Source organism: Tauraco erythrolophus, chromosome 19, assembly GCF_009769465.1.
Source record: "Tauraco erythrolophus isolate bTauEry1 chromosome 19, bTauEry1.pri, whole genome shotgun sequence".
Classification (NCBI taxonomy): domain Eukaryota; kingdom Metazoa; phylum Chordata; class Aves; order Musophagiformes; family Musophagidae; genus Tauraco; species Tauraco erythrolophus.
In genome coordinates this window covers 6,576,778-6,594,702 of record NC_141483.1, presented here as the reverse complement: position 1 = coordinate 6,594,702, position 17,925 = coordinate 6,576,778, and the positions used below count along the sequence as shown (strand labels likewise).

Genomic DNA, 17,925 nt, shown 5'->3' with positions numbered 1-17,925 from the left:
GACATGTTGTATTCAACATACTCATCATCACATCGCGGAGGAAGTTGAAGCTTTCATTTGTGTCTGCAGAGCACCCAGTACAATTCACTGCTGCCATTCGGACTGTGCTCTTTTCAACACAAATGTTAAAAACTCCAGTCAAATACAATCAGGAATTAAAGGTAATCACGAGTACCTGTCTGGATATAGAAGCACCTCTTTCTTCAAAGTATCCACTAGCTCAAACCATCCTTCAGAACATGCTTATTGTGCCACAGTGTCTGTAACCAGAGTGCCACCGTTAGCCTTCTAGTCCAGTCTTTCACCTGAGAAAGCTGTTCTCTGCACCTGAGTAACGCGTTTGCTTTTCACGTACACGGGCACATGTTTCACCCAGTGCCAGACGTGCCCACAGTGGGCGTGATTTCTTGGAACTTGAGGGTGTACCCTCTGTTTGGATGGCAAGTTCCCTGGCTGTGGTTGCTTGGAGACATTATAGGTATCATGGTATCTGCCTTGCATGCCTGTAGATGTTTTCCAGGTAGGTGTGGTCATACTTCTACTTGGCTCATCAGATTCTCCACAGATGTCCATGGTTCTAGTGACAACGCCAGGTCTTGCTTTCTCATTAATTCTTTTTCAACCTTATAATTATCATCTATATATGAAGCCGAATGCAGTGTTGCATCCTACCATATCATTTCTAGGTGCCAGACAACTAATTTCTATCTTTTTTTTGTCTCCTCTCCACTGCGAATGTGTCTATCTCTCCAATTCTCTAGGGACGCTTGGAATTGATCGTCCCCAAACCTAGAGAAGACTCAAGTACAAGTAAAGCTTTTTGCAGACTAAATCTTTGGTGGCATTTTAGGATGTTTCCTTCTTCCCAACGTTCTTCACCCCCTCCACTCTCAAAAGTTATCACCTGTCTAGCAAAGTTGGCAGACAGACTGAAATGCTTGTGCCTCAAGCCATTCCTCTGCAAGGCCTGGCACCTTTGTTCAAATGTCTGATAAAGTGGGTTTGAACTAAGTTGTTGGTCTGTGAACTGGCAGGGGCACACAGACTGTTCTGCTGACTGTTTCTGGAGCGGTAAGCTTTAGCAGCAGGAAGGAAGATTGAGGGCAGACGGTGGCATTGTTTAGGTTTTGAGATGCCACACAGAGATTCACAAAAGATAGGTCTTTCGAAACCCAAATGTCTAAATCTCCCTGAAATAACTCCAGGATGCATTTTTATTCAGTTTAGATAACATAGCACAAGGACTTCTGTTTATTTGCCTGCCAATTCCTCTGGCACAGCATGAAGCAAATGGCTACCTACACTTCCCTGGCTATTTGCAAGGCCACTTAGCTTTAAAATACAGCTAAGAGCAGCACCACCAATCTTAAATTAACTTTCCTGGTGGGGGAAGAGTCTTGAATTGATCCTTATCTACTTCACTGGGTCTTGTGCTGACAGTCAGGTTTGCTGTTCTCACCACTGTTAAAGTGTTCTGCTCTTTATTGGGTGTACTGTGAACAAACCACCAGTCCAGACCTTTCTGATATGGCTGTCGTGATTTGCCTTATCTTTATTTGCTCCTCAAGCCACTTTGGTAGGGCTGAAGAAACCATCTCCTGCAAAAACTTTGAACTCTGGATGAGAAACTAGAAAATATTATTATTATCTGGGAAGGAGAGCGTAGGCTGCAGCTGGGATCCAGCTGAAGTGCACGCAAACTGCAGGGATCTGCACAGGAAGTGGCTGAGAGAGTCACTGGCTATTAGGGAATTCTTAGATATGTGTTAAATGGTAGGCTCAGCTTCACTAATGAATCACCTTGCTCAGGCTACAGAGAGTTTTGGTTATGCGTGGCTCTGAGGGCACACAAGAAAAGAAAATGTCATCTCACACTTGCAGTTAATACAGTGATTCCTACATGGGATAGTGGAAAAAATCCTGTGCACAATTGCAATAAAAATGTTTATATGCATTGCTCCTGTTATTACAGATTAATTAGCTACTGAAAAGGTATAATGCAGATTTCTGCACAGTTGTGGCAATAGTCAGTAAAATTAAGATGATATCAGTTCACTTAACATTTAAGAAAATAATAGCTTGAGCTTGCAGGCTGTGCACATGCCTAGTGTAAGCATCTGAATAGCCTCTGCTTGCTCAGTGTGATTACTGATGTGCTTAAAGTTAAGCATGCATGAAAGTCTTTGCAGGACCAGGGATGCTAAACACAAATAACTTTTTCCCTCGATACGCTGCCAATGGGTAAATAACTAAAAAACTTGCACAAACCGAAACTTCAGATTTCTATGGATTCTGTGGGTGCAAAGGCCATGTCTTCATCGGTGTCTTGGATGGCGCAAAAAGCACTGTCAGTCCTTAACAAATAGACAGGAGTGATGAAAAGCTAATATGCAAATTGTGTTATACATGAGGATGTTTTCTTAATTTGTGTATAAAGCTCATTCCGGAATCCAGTACATGTACAAGCTATAATCTATATAATTTCCCTGAACACACACTTGAGAGCTCATCAGTGATAGGAGAAATAATCTTAACAAATGCCTTTTTCATTGCTCAAAACCTGGGAGGGAGCAGCAGTATTGGGGGTGCCGGGAGGTAGTGGTCGGGCTCCGGGCTGGGTTTCGGGGTGTGGGTGGCAGGGAAGGGGGGGCGGCTCGGGGTGGGGGAAGCCCTGGTCCCTCGGTGGGAATTACCCAGCTCCCCATCCCTCTCCCAGCCCCGCCGCGGCAACATTTATTGCAAAAGCAGGAAATTGCTTATTACTAAACTAGCTGGCAAGGGAGCGGGAGCCGATGCTGTTCCACACTGGCACAGCACTTGCTTAGCTGCTGCTTTCCCTGCCTCTCCTTGTTCCGCTCTTTCTTCTTCTTCTCCCCCCTCTTTCTCTCCTCTCTCCCTCTCTCTCTCCTCTTCTTTTTTTCATTTTGGCTTCTATTCAAATGTGGGTCAGGGGTGAGCGGCTCCCAACGTCACAAGCTTGCAAGATGGCGCTGGGAGGAAGGCTGTGAGATGAGGAACAGGCTGGTATAAACCGAGAGGACAGGAGAGGGAGAGGAGGAGGAGGAGGAGGAGAGGGGAAGGGGAAGAAAAGCTGCTGCTCCAGATGCAATAAGAAGGTAACGCGGAGCGGGGCGCGGGCGCGGGCGGGGGCGCGGGGCCGCGCGTCCCGCTCGGGCGGCCGGGCGCTGCCGGGCTCCGCGGTGCAGCCCAGCCCCGCTCCCCCGCTCTTTATTTGCAACCCCGGTTATTTGCCCATCTGCACGGGTCCACTGGGGAGAGACGCCGGGGTGGCGGGGGTGTCTCCTTGTTCCCTGCCCTGCAGCAGCCGTGCCCGGCACCAGCGGTAGTTCCATTGAAAAAAATACAGATCGTTTTCCTTTTCCCTCTTGCCCGCTCTCTCCGTGCCCCGGGCCCCCTCCCCTCGCTCGCCCGGCGCGCTGCCCCATTGCCTTCGGGTCCGGGGTGTAGGGACGTTGCATTCGCTACCGTGCCTGTCTGGGGGTTGCAAATGTTGGCTATTTGGTTGAAGCGGCTGGAAACTTTCCCCCTCCTCCCGTGCCATTTGTGTGTGTGCGCGCACGGGTGTGCGCTGCCCCTTCCCCGGCGGCGGTGGGATCGGGGCGGGGGGCCGCAGCTGCTGCCCGCCGGGGCCGGCCGGCGTGGGGGTGACCGGCGGCGCGGGCACGCAGCCCCGGAGCAGGAGCCTTCTCCCCATCCCCACTCGCCTCTTGCAAGTGAGCCGTATTTTTTCTTTTTTTTTTTTTTTTTTTCGCCCCCCGAAAGGAGGGAGCGGAGCCTCGGGGTGCCAGGGGGGCGTGTTTGTGCTGGGGATCCGGCCGCATTGTGGAGGAGAGGGCAGGGAAGGGGCTCTCGGGACTCGCATCGCCTCCTTCCCTCCCGCAGTCCATCCGCGGGGCTGCAAGGCGACGAGCCAGGCCGGCATCCCCCAACCCCAGCGCCGGCCTCTGCCCCACCGGGCACCCCCTGCCCTACCAGGACCGCGGTGAACTTTTGCCCTGGCTCCCCCCTTCCCCGCCACCCCCCTCGGCCGTTCGGGATCGCGGAGGGAAGGACCCGCCGGCTCCGCTCGCTCTGCCCGTCGCTGCGGGTCTCTGGCTTTTGTTACGGCACCGTCTCGGATGCAATGGACGGAGCGCAGGATCGCGCACCCTCCCGCGGCCGGGGGCCCGCAGGACCGTGCCCGCCCGGCTTTGTGCCCCCGGAGGAAATGCGCGCTTCCCCGGCCCCGCCAGCCAGGCGCAGAGCTGTCCACCCAGTTTAAAAAAAAAAAAAAAAAAAAGAAACTGTGCGTCCAGGCTGGCGATATTGCTGCCGAGGCGCGTAGCTCGGTAATTCAGGGAGCCGGGAGGGCTGCCCGCTGCCCGCGGCTGCCCGGTCCCGGGTGAACGGCGGCGCGCAGCGCCGCGGAGCCGGGCCAGGCTCCACATCCCCAGGCGCGCCGGTGCCGGTGCCAGCTCGGCGGCGGGGGGGAGCCGGGCTTTTTTGTTTATCTGGCTGCATTTAAAAGCAAAGCAAAGCCGGTGGGGGGAGCGGGGGGAGGCTGGGTGCGCGCCCCCCGCGCGGTGCGCGGCCCGGAGAGCCCCGCGGGCGCGCAGGGCGGCCGCCGTGCCCGCAGCGCCCTGCCTGCGCCCTGCCTGCTCCCGGCCCTTTTTGTATGGGGAGAGAGCCGGCGGGAGAAGTCAATTATTGACTTCTGCTTGGACTGGGCCCAGGTGGAAGTGGGCACCGCGGCGAGCGGGCGGCTCTCGGCGCGCCCCCCGCGCTCCCCGTTATCGCGGCCGCCAGCCGCACTCCTCCCGGGGCGCTCGGCGGCCGCTGGACACCGCGCCCGGCCCCGCCGCCGCCCGGGCGCTGCTCCCGGCCGCTTGGTATTTGCACACGGGGATTTGGTGACTCGAAACTTTCTGCTGCGAAATCCGCAGCCTTTGAAAACTCGGGCTGCCTCGGCGCTTCGAGAGGCGGGTAACTTCGCGTTCAGTATCTGCGAGTGGGGCGGGCGTATACCTTTACATCAAATTAATGAATTATATATGAAACCAAGTGTTTTAGCAGACGGTTACCGAAATCACTCTGGATGTTACTTAGCTGTTCGGATAAATCTGAGAGAGCAGCCAGAAACCAGTTAAGAAGAGCATCAAAATTTCATTCTGCTAATGAACTGTCCTTTGACCAAAACTGGTTTAAATTTGTTGCGGAATGCTGTTTATATTTGAATGGCTCCCATGTTTTTCCACAAATTAAAGGGGAAAACAATATGCAATAGTCACTTTCATTGGAAAATGTCAGAACTATGAGCAGATGTTTGCTGTGCTTGATAAATACAGTGTATAAACAACTAGTATTTCAAGATGACTTATTACTCTTTTTTATGACTCGGAACTATTGTATATACAACAGTGGCTCTGGAGAGAAAGCTGTAAATGACTCCTTAGGATTTCACAGCAAATCTACATGGAGAAAATGACATATGGAAAGAAAATTGACTTATTTCCACAACTGCAAGTGGCCTCCTTTTTGCGCCTTTTCATTAGCAATCTAATCCTAAAAGCATTAGGAGCAATTATTTGCAGTGGTGCCTGACATTCTAGGTCTAATTATTTAAATCAGTTTAACTTTTGATGGTTGACCCATTAGGTCAAATCTGTGTGCCCTTTGTTATATTTATTAAAAAAAAAAAAAAAAGGAGGGGAGGGGGGTCTTCAAACTTGCCACCTGCTACTGACATATCATTTTAGCTCTGGAGGAGATCAGCATTAAGAATAAGCAACCTCTTACATTTGTTACTTTCCATTCTATCACGGGTAAGGAGACCCTGCAGAAGTGCCTTGTTCTTTTGCGTCTAAAATCCATTGCTTTATCGTGGCAGACTTGCGTGGCCACAGGGCTGTAAGCAGGAGGAATGGGAGAATCCAAGGATACAGCAGGTTTGTCTTATGTCCTGCTTCCTAATCTACGTGAAATGCAGACGAGATGCATGTACATAAAAGGGATGATTTTTCAGTGTTTGGGGGAAAAGCTTCTTCCAAGGGTCTGGGAGAGCCCTAAATCTTTAATGCATAAAGAAATAGCTCATGTTAGTATTCACATACGTTGCTCGGCGGAATGACTTATGGATGTGTAGATAGTAATAAGTATCGCAAGATGCTTGAAGCACTTGGTGTCACGTGATACGCTGTAGTGTCAGTGCTGAATTGTTTGGCAGAAGCCAATGTGTGACAAGGGGTGGGGGGAGAGAGGAGGAGAGAAAGGGAAGGTGAGAGGCCTTATTCCAGGAGGGTACATGTTCCATTTATTTTGATTAGTCGTTTAAAACAACTAGAACACAGCCTAATGCTAATCAGTTTGGCTGTGTAATGGACTGAAACTGCGTAAAACAGCCACCGCAGCCCAAAATTGGTGGTCACAGCATGAAATTTGAAGTTGCGAACAGCAGCTCTTGGAAATGAGAGTTCTCATTTTCTAGCATCTTTACAGCCCATAGTAATTAAGAACTGTCAAACTTAACCTGCATGTTGTGCATTCCTTTGACCTTGTATAGAAAATAGTGTGTGGCTATTCTTTGAGCTCCTGCTGCCTTCTTTGATGATAGCGGTAGGGAAATAGGATAATGTTTGAAAGCTGAGGTGGGTTTGCCTTCATATCAGAACTCCTGTTTGTGCTGACTGCAGCATTTAACCCTCTCATCCAGTCTGGTGAACAGATCGTAGCTCGATAGGCAGAAGGTATGACGAGGTTGTCATGTTTTCTCTACAGAAAACCAAGTTTCTCATCCCCTAACTAAATCTGTCTGATAAAGCATACGAACAAAACTGCAGTTTCTGACAATATCCAGGGAGAACGTTGCCACAAAGCGGCATTTCAGTGCAGCACCAAATGTGGTTTTGGAGTGGGAAAAAGCAGAATCACATTTGTGACATAGCCATTATCTTGGCTGTATTGTGACAGGCGAAGCTCAATGGGAAGTGAGACCATTTCAGCATCAGCAGACATGCCTACCCTGCTGGGCTTGGAGAAAAATTAACAGGGCTCAGCTGTGGGATTGCAACAACAGAGTGTCGACCCAACCATAAGCAGGAGAGTATGTTTTAAAAAATAAAGGTGACTTCTGCTTTGGTTTGGTGTGGATTGAACACCAGTGAGCAAGCCACTAGGGCTGCTTAAATTGGTTTTTATCTTGCTGTAGTATCAGGAGCAAGGACAATGCATTGCAATAGAGTTGAGGCTGCTGTGCTGTAGCTTATTGGCAAAGCATTTATTTTTTTTAATCAGCTGTGATGGTGTGCTTAGTCCTCTCAAAAGCAGCAAAAACAATGGAAAAGATAGTGTTCCTGAGAGTGTATTTTCTTGTTCAGTTAGCATCTCCAGGTTCCAACAGATGCCAATTTTAAGCTGGGTTTCTTTCCTTGAAGTGTACGCGTACTACAGGCTAGCTGTCCAAACTTGTAAGTTACTTGCACTTCTTGTTTGTAATTCCTGGAAAGAAAATTCACCCTCTAGTGCTGGCTCCCGCAAAACAAGGAAGAAATGAAGCAGTGAGGTCAATCCTGAATTTTAAGCTGATATAAAAGGGATTGTTACAATAGCTGTGAGGAGACTACAACACTGCAATAGCTGTACCTGCTGTAAGTGACAGGTGGGAGAAATTTTGTTCTTTTTCATCTGTGTTTGGAAGACGGCCCAGTGCTGGCCACAAACTGCAATCCCGGATTAATCCTCACATAGTGTTTTCTTTCTATATATCAGATTTCTCGTTTTGTTAATAAGCACAGCCTAGCATGCACTTCAAGTCAGCTGTTCTGGAGTGGAAGCAACAGGGTTTTGCATTATTGAAATGACGGCTCTCCTGCTTTCCTAGAGCCCGTATTGTTTGACCAGGGCAGGGCGGAGGGTGATCCTTGTAATCACAAATCCTAAACAGGGATTCTCGTTACTGATTTTACTTAATGGAAAGGGGTGGGGAATCTAGTTTATCCAGGATTACATATGTACTATATCACATTTTCTGATGTGCACACTGCACTGAAGGGGCTAAAGAGTGACCTTTTAAACTGAAAACCTCAAGCAGGCACTCGGAAATGGACCTATTGTGGGAAACTTCCTCAGCTCTGCCTCTCCTGCTGACGTAGAAAAGACAAACTGCTGCGCTTTCCTGCAGAAAGTGTCAGAAGACACATGCACTGACAGCTCAGCTGGGAGAGGAAGGGTCCTGGTCTTCAGCTGGCAACAAGAAGAGTTGAGAGAAGTGCAGGGAGTCAGTTTCGCGCTCAAAACTGTCATCAGGGGCTGCTCTCCCAACAAAGACGGCCCTGGAAACAGGGCGAACTTCTTGCTTCTGTTGCTAAATGTTCTGAGATCTATGCAGGAACTAGGAACAACTCCCTCTTGTTCTTCCAGCTTTAGATACTGGATGGAAGAACTAGCCAATGTTGTCCTTGCCCAGGGTCTGGATGGGAGGTAGAAAGCGTTTCATGTCAGTGTGCTGGCCTGAGGCGTTCGCTGTCCCGCAGTCCCGTGGGCGAAGGAAGAGCGGGCAGCTTTCCATAATGTATCAGTTTGCCCTATCCGCTCCCTCCCTCCACTGAAGCAAACACTACGCAAGATAAAATTGTCTTCAGTCTTTTGCCATGAGTTTTGAAAGATACACACGACTGACTGACAGGGGAAGAGGCCTCCTATGGTAAAAAACCTCACTCTGCTCTTCATGCTGGGTTAGTCCCATTCATTCCTGCACTGGTTTAAGATGACAGAGGTGTACAGGAGATTCCTTTCCCTAAATGTGTGCTCATTTCCCGATGTATAAAGAACCATTCAGTGTGTGGAATCAGTTTTCCAGGAGTCACATAAAGACACTGCCGTGTAGGACTCCGCTTACTGCATTTCCATCTGTTGTTGAGATGCCACCAGTTTGACAGTTTGGAAATCTTTTCTCTTGTCCGATAAAGAACAGAACAGAGTAATTTACTCGATGATCTCTAAGGTCTTTTCCAACCTAGAAATCTATGAATCTATGAATTTGCATGGCCAATTTGAACTAAGAATTTAAATCAGCTGACAAGAAACCTTATTTTAAAGCTTGCTTGTTTGTCTATGTGGTAGTTACTCTCCAGCAGAAAGACTGGATCTCACTGGTTTGTACCTATTAAAACATGTTGATGTGCAACTAAAAATACCTTTAAAGTAAATTTGGTATTATTTTCTGTTAAGCAGGGGGACAGGGTTTAACATATTCAATCTATGATTTAACACACAAATCAGAGACAAAATTAATTTACTGTGTTACTGTTTCTGAGAAATGTATCAAGCAACTTCTTATACAGGACTAAATTCAATGAAATGCTAAACTTTAGTATTTTGTTAAGTGTTAATTAAAAATATATGGAAAGTATTTTCTTACCAAAATGCTTTCTGATGACCTCCTGAGGTTCCTTCCTGTGTGACTTATTCTGTGATTCTTACTCAGCTCCATTTTAAATGTAAAGCAAAGGAAATGTTCTTTGAGCAAAAAGGAATTGATTATTTTCTAGTTATGCTGCTCTTTTATGAGTTTAGAACTAGTGGATATTAGTCTCTAACACTTAGTGTTAATTTGGAGGGAAGCTTTCCTGCCCTTCTGCCTCTCTCCAGATCTTAATTGCTTTCTCCAGTCCAAAAGAACCGGTTATTGGACTAAAACTGAAACAACCCATCCTCTCTGTCCCTTTACAAAAGGCTCCTGATGAGAAAAGTTAGTTAACTGCCCAGCATTGGATGAAACAACAAAGTAGTGGCTTTGTCTGTTTAGGGATTGACTTTCCTCGAAACTTCACTAGCAAACACATAGAATTGAAGATAGACTTTTTTTTAAAACAAAACCTATTTAAAAGAAGGTTTGAAATTATGCCAGTGTATAGCGAGACTTGAAGTTGTGCTGGTTTTATTTAATGTTGTTTCCCCTACCCCTGGAAGGGTGAGGTGCTTTGTTATTCCTAGTTTCTGTTTACCCTTATAAAGTATTCAGAATGGTCCTCATGAGGAGCTTCTTGCATCAAACTTCTCAAGTCCTTGAAAAAGATTCTTTGTTCATTTTCTAGGCCATTCAAATGCTGTTTGATAATGTGATATTAGTGACATGATTATGCCTAGTCTTCAAAGAGAAATGTGGATGTCCTTCCAGGCAGGAAGAGTATCTACCAAAGTTGCAGATGGCAGGGAATCCACTAAAAAAAATAAATGTGCTTACACATCTATGAACTGTACATAGCCAGAACTGTAGCATTGAAATACTCAATAAAAGGAATTTTGGCATGACAGTGAGAGTTGTCTTGTAATTCTTCAGATGTCAGCAGACTGATGTTTGGCTGAGTGTGTTTTAAAATTAACGAAACTTACAACTCAAAAAGTTTTACCCAGAAAACTTGTTTATGAGTACTTAAAGTTACGAATTGGTGCAGTGGTTGAATGTATGCACGCATTTAATTTTTCTGGGTGAGCTTGTGACCTAGGGAACACTGTGTTCAGTTTCTATCACTGATTTAAGTTTTCCATGCTATGGTCATGAAGGAAGTTAAGCAACTTAAGTTTTCTTCATCTTTAAAGTATAAAGAATACAATGTCCTTGGTTTGTCTTGTATATTTATCTTATAAATGCTCATCATATTTAAATGTTTGCACAATGGGACCCTGACCTTAGCAAGGGCCTGTAAATGCTGTCATCATACACATAATTCTAAGAAAGCTTCAAAAATGGTGAAGTTGCCAAAGGACTAACGCTATAGTATTATGCAAAACCCATGGCAGGAGAGGAAGAATGGAGAAGATTGCTCTCCAGTCCTTCAGAAATGCTACATTTCTTAGTCTCCACTGTACTTTATCAAACAAAGCTTTCAAAATTGTAATGAAAATTGAAACATGCCAGCTATAAAAATTATTCACTTTTTGTTACAGCGTTGAAAATATTAACGACACTATATTCCCCTGCAGTGAACACTGGGGTTTTTTTGAGGGTCTGTTTCACACTGCCAGTCTCTTCCTGGGAGTAAATAAATGCCTCTAAATAATCCTTTCAGGATGCGCAGAGCAGCAGCTTGCATGCCTTTCCTCCCTGGGTTGCATGGTGCAGCGCCAGTGTACTGTGTGATGCAACAGTCTTGGAAATCTTGGAAAAGCACTTCCTTTTGCTCTAGGTAAAAATTGTGTTGGCAGCAAAACTGACTCTGCTGTTTACAAGCTGGCAGCATTCTTAAGCGAACTCCAAGAAAAGCAGTTTAATGTATGCGGTTCTGCATATCCATCCAAGATGCAGAGGTGTTTGAGACTGTTGGCCTGTTATTATGGGTGATGCCTCTGGAGAAGGAATGTCTTGAGTATTTCCCCAAGTGTGGACCTCTTTTTAGTAGTTGAAGTCAGCTGGCTTATCCCAGTTGTGCTGGGTCTCCCAGTTTCTGGTGGCTACTTGTAAGTGATGGGTTTAATTGCCGTAGTGATATTCCTTAGCTCCTGAGTGAGGGAAAAAGTGGCTGGAGTGCAGAGAGAGGACAACTGTAAGCCATTATCTTCATTCTGACAATCTCTATTTTGGTGGTTAAAATGAAGAGTTGAGTGTGAGAATTTTGTTTGCCACTAATTTGTTTTTTGATTCTTTGATTCTGGAAAAATCGTTTAATGTCTGTACCTCTCTCTCTACCTGTGTAAGGGCATGATATTTTGAAGATGAGCTGAAATTCCATTTAATAAACAGTAAGTAACAGTAGTATCTGCTATTGTCTAATATTTCCCCCTGTTAATGGTGCAAGAGGATTTCAAGCTGAATGCTGTACTAATAATTCAGTGTCTTGTAAGTGGAACGAAATGCAGAGAAAACTAGTACATTTGATAGTGCTGTAGTACTGGAATTCATCTGTTATTTAAAAGCTGCATGGAGGTGTAACTAACAACAGAGGACAGTCATGGAAGGAAAATGTATTTCAAGGGTCCTGATGGAACAGTGATCATTGGAGTATGGAATGAAAGTATTTGCTTATCCAGCAAAGAGATCCTTTCCACTGAAGGACCTCAAAATGCTTTCATAATTAGTAATCTGTGACTTACAGCTGTGTTTCTGGCATCTTCATATAGCCTTTTTTGAGATGTTTGTATGACTTCCTGAAAGCTGCACAAGGGTTCTTCCCCAACAGAATAGAAGCCATGGCCATAGCCAGACAAACCAGCTTCCACTCCCAGTAGACGCAAATGACTGATTAATCACCTCAGGTTCTCTCTTTCACTTGTAATAAATAAACAAAATCTCCCTCTCTCTTCCAAATTTTGAGAGGTTCATATGACATGGGACCTGGGCTACATGACGCCGGCTGTACTGTTTCAAACGACTTATCAGTAATTTTCTACCTAATAACCAGAGCATCTAATACCATATGCCAGAGGCTTGGGATGTTCCCCATCTATGGAACTGGTTGGACAAGAAAGGGGGAAAGGAGTCCAGGTGAGTCCAAGGAAGTTTCCGTGTGCATCCACTCTGCCATTATTCAGAATATTTGCCTATTTGTGCTTGCTTCCTCTGTGGTTACACGTGGACCCATGCTACTTCTGTGTTTGTCTAAAACAGCTTGGGTTGTACCCCCACCAAAAAGAAAAAAAAATCAACCAAACCCAAAGAACTCCTACTAAACCTTCTTAGAGCAAAAGCAAAGTACATCCCCTTTTGAAGCGGAGGGGAAGCTGCTTCATTACAATGGCTTTGACCATCAGAAGTGGTGAGCAGGAGGGTATCTGACAGCGTTAGCTCTGTGGATTGACTGGCTGGGGTCACGTTTTTGTAAGTGAGAAGGTAGCAGCTGTCCTTTGTGGCATGCAGGACGCAGCGTTTCAGGGGAACTTGCAGATTTTTTTTCCATAAGAACTGCTCCACACTGTGCCATGCTGCTGTCCCACCCCTCCCTCCTTCTGTGCCTTGGGAGGGGGGAAGGGGCTGCGTGCCCATCAGGAATGCTTGCACTGGCACGAGGAAACCAATTCTGCCTCTGCTAAACTTACACCTTACTGGAGACTAATCAGTCAAGTTTGCTGCTTTAATTTTGTTTTCGGTTCCCAGTTTTTTAAATCTTCAGGGAAGAGATTTCATCTCGAGTGAAGACAGTCTATTGCCAGGGTGTGGAATTTCCATAATTCAGTCTCTGTCTTACTATTTTTTAACAAAACGCTTGAAATTAAAGAAGCGGAGAGGTAGTATGAACATGGTGGTTTTGCAATAAAATAAAAAAAATGAACAGTGCAAACTGGTTGTTGGTCAGATCACAGTCTTTAGGGGAAACTGTCTCTAATAGATGTCATTTTAAGGGTAATGCTGCACTTGGCACCAAAAATTAGATTTAATGCCATAAATGGAGATAAAGTATATTGCAGCTGACAGTATACTTCCATACCATGTCCCTGGCTAAAGAGCTTGCAATGCAAGGCACAAATAGGTGCAGTATAGATAACTGACTGGGGGGGGTAAGATTCTGCAAATGCTTACTCAGGCACTTTGCTTGAACTCAGTGTGACTGCTGGAGTAAGAGCTTGCACAATCCAGCCTGAGGAGTGGGGCTGGAGCCTTATAGCTGTTGGGTAAAACAGAACTGCTTGAGGGTTTTATTTATTTTTCAGGTGCCTGGTGAGGTGGGCTTTAAGTAAGAGCCCGCTTCCGACCCTGACTTGCATGCCTGTTTATTTGCTGTAATCACCTGTAACCTAGAATTGCAAAACTCCTGTGGATACACTAGTGATGCCTTTGCAAAGTTTCCCTAGCAAAAATTCAACTGGATTTTAAAAGCACATGCTTCTTTCAAAACGCTTAGCTGTAAAGTTCAGTCCTGCCAGCCTGGTGGGCCGAGAACATTTCAGAAAAGGTCAGAGGGCCACATCGAATACTATGGGTCCAATTTCCCAGGCTGATTTGTTGCCTGAACTCTTTGAAGGAAGCAGAGCACCTGCAAATCCCCTTCTGGGGATTCCCTTAAAATGTGGGGAAGCCTCCAACAGGTGTGCAGAGCTGGCATGGCCTTGGCCCAAGGTGGGGAGAGGTGTGGCAGGAACACGTCTGAACCTGCACTTGGGCTGGAGCAGGGAATCAAAGAGGCTGTAAGTGGTAGCTGTTCTCATCTCCTCTCGTTCCCCTGAGCGTAGGAAAGGGATGCTAACTTTTGCCAGGCGGAGTTCAGTAAGCTATTCTCCACTTTTCTGCAGCCTGTTAGGAACTAGGCAGCGGGCAAGAGAGTTGCAGCTGCTTGTCCCCCCCTCGGAGAGGCAGCGGGTTGGCTGCCAGGGCAGATGCTGACTAATTGTATCAGGAAAGAAGTGGGAGGTGATAGAGCTGATTCAGATCCCTGGTTTAAAAATCCTGAGCCTGGCTAAGTGAATGCCTGATTAATGTATTTTCTTCTCAGATTCATTTGCTTTGAGGTTACAGTTCAGAGGCTCAAGAGAAAAAAACAGGCAAGACATTACGAGTCTCGCTGGATGTGTGTCACATGCTGACTGCCTAGGTGCTCTCTGTGGAGAAGTCAAGTCCCAGATAGACTGCGGTACTGCCGTGTCAGAGAAGGCTCCGTCCGGGATGTCTGCTTGGATAGGGGTTTGATTCTTTCTTTTTCTTAGGAGGCAGTTTGTTGACTGGCATTAAAAAATTATTGCTTCTGATGGGTGTTGGATCTTCTTCATAAGACCTTTCTGGATTATTTTAAGAACTTAATGTTTAAGGGATAAACAAAGCATTTCTTTTGCTTTCATTGAAAAGAGTGTAGACACTTCATCTGAGTAGGAGAGAAAAGCATGATTATTCATATGAAGTCAGTCTCTACAGTGAATGATTGAACAAAAAAAGTCTGACTGGAAGACTACATCAATTCTACTGAGGGCAACAAACTTTTAAATTCTGTTCAACCCCAGAAGTCTTAGAGAAAATTATGTTTTCTCCCTCCTGCTCGTCAGAGGATTTGGCAGAAAGAAATCTACCTCCTTCCCAATCTAGTTTTCAGAATGTATTTGCTCTTTAAGAACAAGTCAGCACAGTAATCCTGTTTCATGTTAACTGCTATGAAATATGGTGTTAACTTTTTAGCCCGATAGTGGCAGGAAATGGGATTTGAGATTTTTTTTCCTTGAGTATAGAGGAGTTTAGGAGCAGGATTTAGAAAAAAAAATCTGTACAATCCTCTCTCCGAGTCTATTTTCATAGACTAATCTTTCAGTTCATCTCATTTGTCTATTATGCAATTTGATGTATGATTTTAACCATCAGAGCCTTTAAACACAAGTTGATAACTCAGATCTCTGTGCTGGCTTCAACTCTTAGTCTATGATATCTGCTTATTTTGATTTATGCTTTGATTGCCTAACCTGGTGGATTCTTTGCTTCCTCCAGAATCCTCAGTTGTGCACACACTTGCTTTTTCCAACCATTTCTGCATATTTGCAGTATCACTGTAATCTCTTCATTCTCTGGGCTGTGCCTATTCCTATGTTTTCTGTGTCTCTTTCCACATAAACTTTGCACTGTATTTTGGGCTGTCCTTCATAAATGTACCAGTAATTACTTCACTGTAAGCTACTCCAGAACTTCAGAGAGTCACCACATAGTCTAGGGTCACATCCATGCAAGTGTTGGTGTAGCATCTGTTTGTGCATGAAGACTCTTTTCAAAATAAGATCTGTGTTTCCAAATTCTTTGCAAACATCCTTCCTGTTATAATACTTGAAGGCTACTTGGCACAAATCTCTTTTTTCCTGACTTGTATGAAACTGATATCCCAGTAAATAAGAAAGTATCATTGCAGATGCTTTTAGAGACAGGGAAAATGAGGAACATCTACTCTGACTTGCAGGAAAATCTTCTGACTGTTCTACTGATGATGTCCTTCTGCTTCCCTTAGTATACTTTTTAATGTTCGATTAATTCTTCTGGAGCAGAAAAGTCATATGATAAAGTTCTAAGGAATATTCCAAAAGAGGCAAACTTGACTGTGTTGCTGCTTTGTGTTACTAGATACCAGTGGTTAGATTGAAGGCTCTGGTTTTACAATTCCTACTTGTTCTTGACCTCAAACCTCCAGCCTATGTCAAAGTCTTGCTTTCCAGAACTGCATGCCCTTATGTTTAGGGGAAACTTGTGACTGATGGAAGGTTTGATATCAAATGCTATCAAATCCTATTGAAATCGGTAGGTTGAGGGTGCTCATTGCTAAGATCAGGCCCAACAGCTAAGATGCAGTTTGCACATCAGATCCCTCCTGCAGCTGGGTCACAGAGCCTTGGAGAGAAGCAGTAGATAGTCTCATTCCCTGCCGTGGACAGTCTAAATCAATCATTATATATTATACACACACACACATGCACTCTTTCTCTAATTTAAATATATGTGAATAATACCAGACGTGAGTGTTCCTGTATGGAATAACTGAACTCAGTTACACTTGGCATTCAGTTACAACAGGAAAAAATGGGTTTTGGTACTTAGTGCTGAATGGTAGCGGCCAACTCATCAAGTTTTTCCGTTGCAAAAATGCTACGGCTGAATTTCTTAAATAGTGTGTGTCTATAATAGGCCCAGAGACATGACAGCACACGTGGAACACATGAAGGGGAAGACATAGGACATGAATTTTTCTGCAGGTTTTAACAAAGCCAGAATCTTCTGTGCCCTCTCTTCTCTGCCACACAGAAGAAAAGCCCCAGGGGTTTTGTTTCTAAAGTCATCTGAGAACTGCCAGCACAGAATGAAAGCCCCAAGGGTTTCCCCAGTCATTGAAGGGGCATCCACAGCCTATAAACATGAGAATGCAACTGAGCAGCACTTTGAAAGTGAGAGGACAGTGGCCTGGCACAGTCATTGGGGAGTCATTGAACAGTTAAGACTGACACAATGTGGAACTCAAGAACTTGTGCTTAAACAAGTAATTTGTTTAACCAGTATGTGACTTACTGCATGGTGGTGGCTGTTGGGCCCTGCATCCCGAATGTTCCTCTACCACCTTCCCTGCATCTCTGCATAAGTGAGCTACCCTTTGGGAGGGGAAGGACACTTGATGTGGCACAAAGCCTGCTGGAAAATCGTGAAGTCATGTCTCATTTCAGACGTGGGTATGTGGGATGCCTGGCTCTAACAAGTAACATGAGTTTTCTCCTGCTGTCTTTTAAGAGGGAGTGCCCACCTCTGTATGGAGGGAAGGGTCTGCATGGCCTGTGTGAGGAGCAGCATGAGTCTGCTCCTGTTTTTGGCTCCATCACACAGATATGCAAGCCTTGGAAGTGAGTGATGCTCTTGCTTTCCCCGGAGGCCTCAGCATGCAGGTCGCCCTGAGGGAGCTGGGCAGAAAGCGCTGCAGGATGGAGCTGGAGGGCACCGTGGGCAATGCAGGGGTTCTTGCTCCAGCCCTTGGCTGTCAGAAACCCTGGCAGGCAGAGCTGCTGCGTGGCCACTGTCATGGACAGTTGCACCTGATGTGTGGGAGTTACTTGGCACCTTGTGGATGTAGTTTCCCATTGATTTTTGGAGGAATTGATTTATAGACCTATTTAATGGAATTGATTCTTTTTACAACTTTTTCCCCCTCTTAAAGACCAATTGTTTTTCTTGAGTGATGGCTACAAGTTTGTGTTTATGTATTAATATGCTCATGCACCCGCAGCCCCAACTGTGTTCTTTCTACTCATGCTGCAAAAGAAAGTTTCAATCTCAAATGCTATCTTAAATTTTAATATTCTATTTGATGTATGACCTGAAATAAATTAAACGTGCTAGAACTTGCAAGATGAAATCCTAGTGGTGGGTATAACCACAAAGCAGTGTTCTATTAAGCCAAGGACTGTCGAGAATGTCTGTTGTGGTTGTGTCTGGGTTACGAGTGGCTCCCTTTGGTTTAGTGTAGGTGGATATTTTTATTCTGCCTGGCT

At 45.4% G+C, this 17,925-nt stretch overlaps 1 protein-coding gene across 1 annotated transcript in view; it reads left to right on the top strand.

Annotated features, from left to right (window-relative positions):
- Positions 1–3,079: 3,079 nt before the first annotated feature.
- HIC2 (HIC ZBTB transcriptional repressor 2) overlaps positions 3,080–17,925 on the top strand; it is a 75,131-nt gene continuing 60,285 nt past the window's right edge. Inside the window, 1 exon segment of the mRNA XM_086623381.1 lies at positions 3,080–3,116. The gene's annotated coding sequence lies outside the window, so the exon portion shown is untranslated.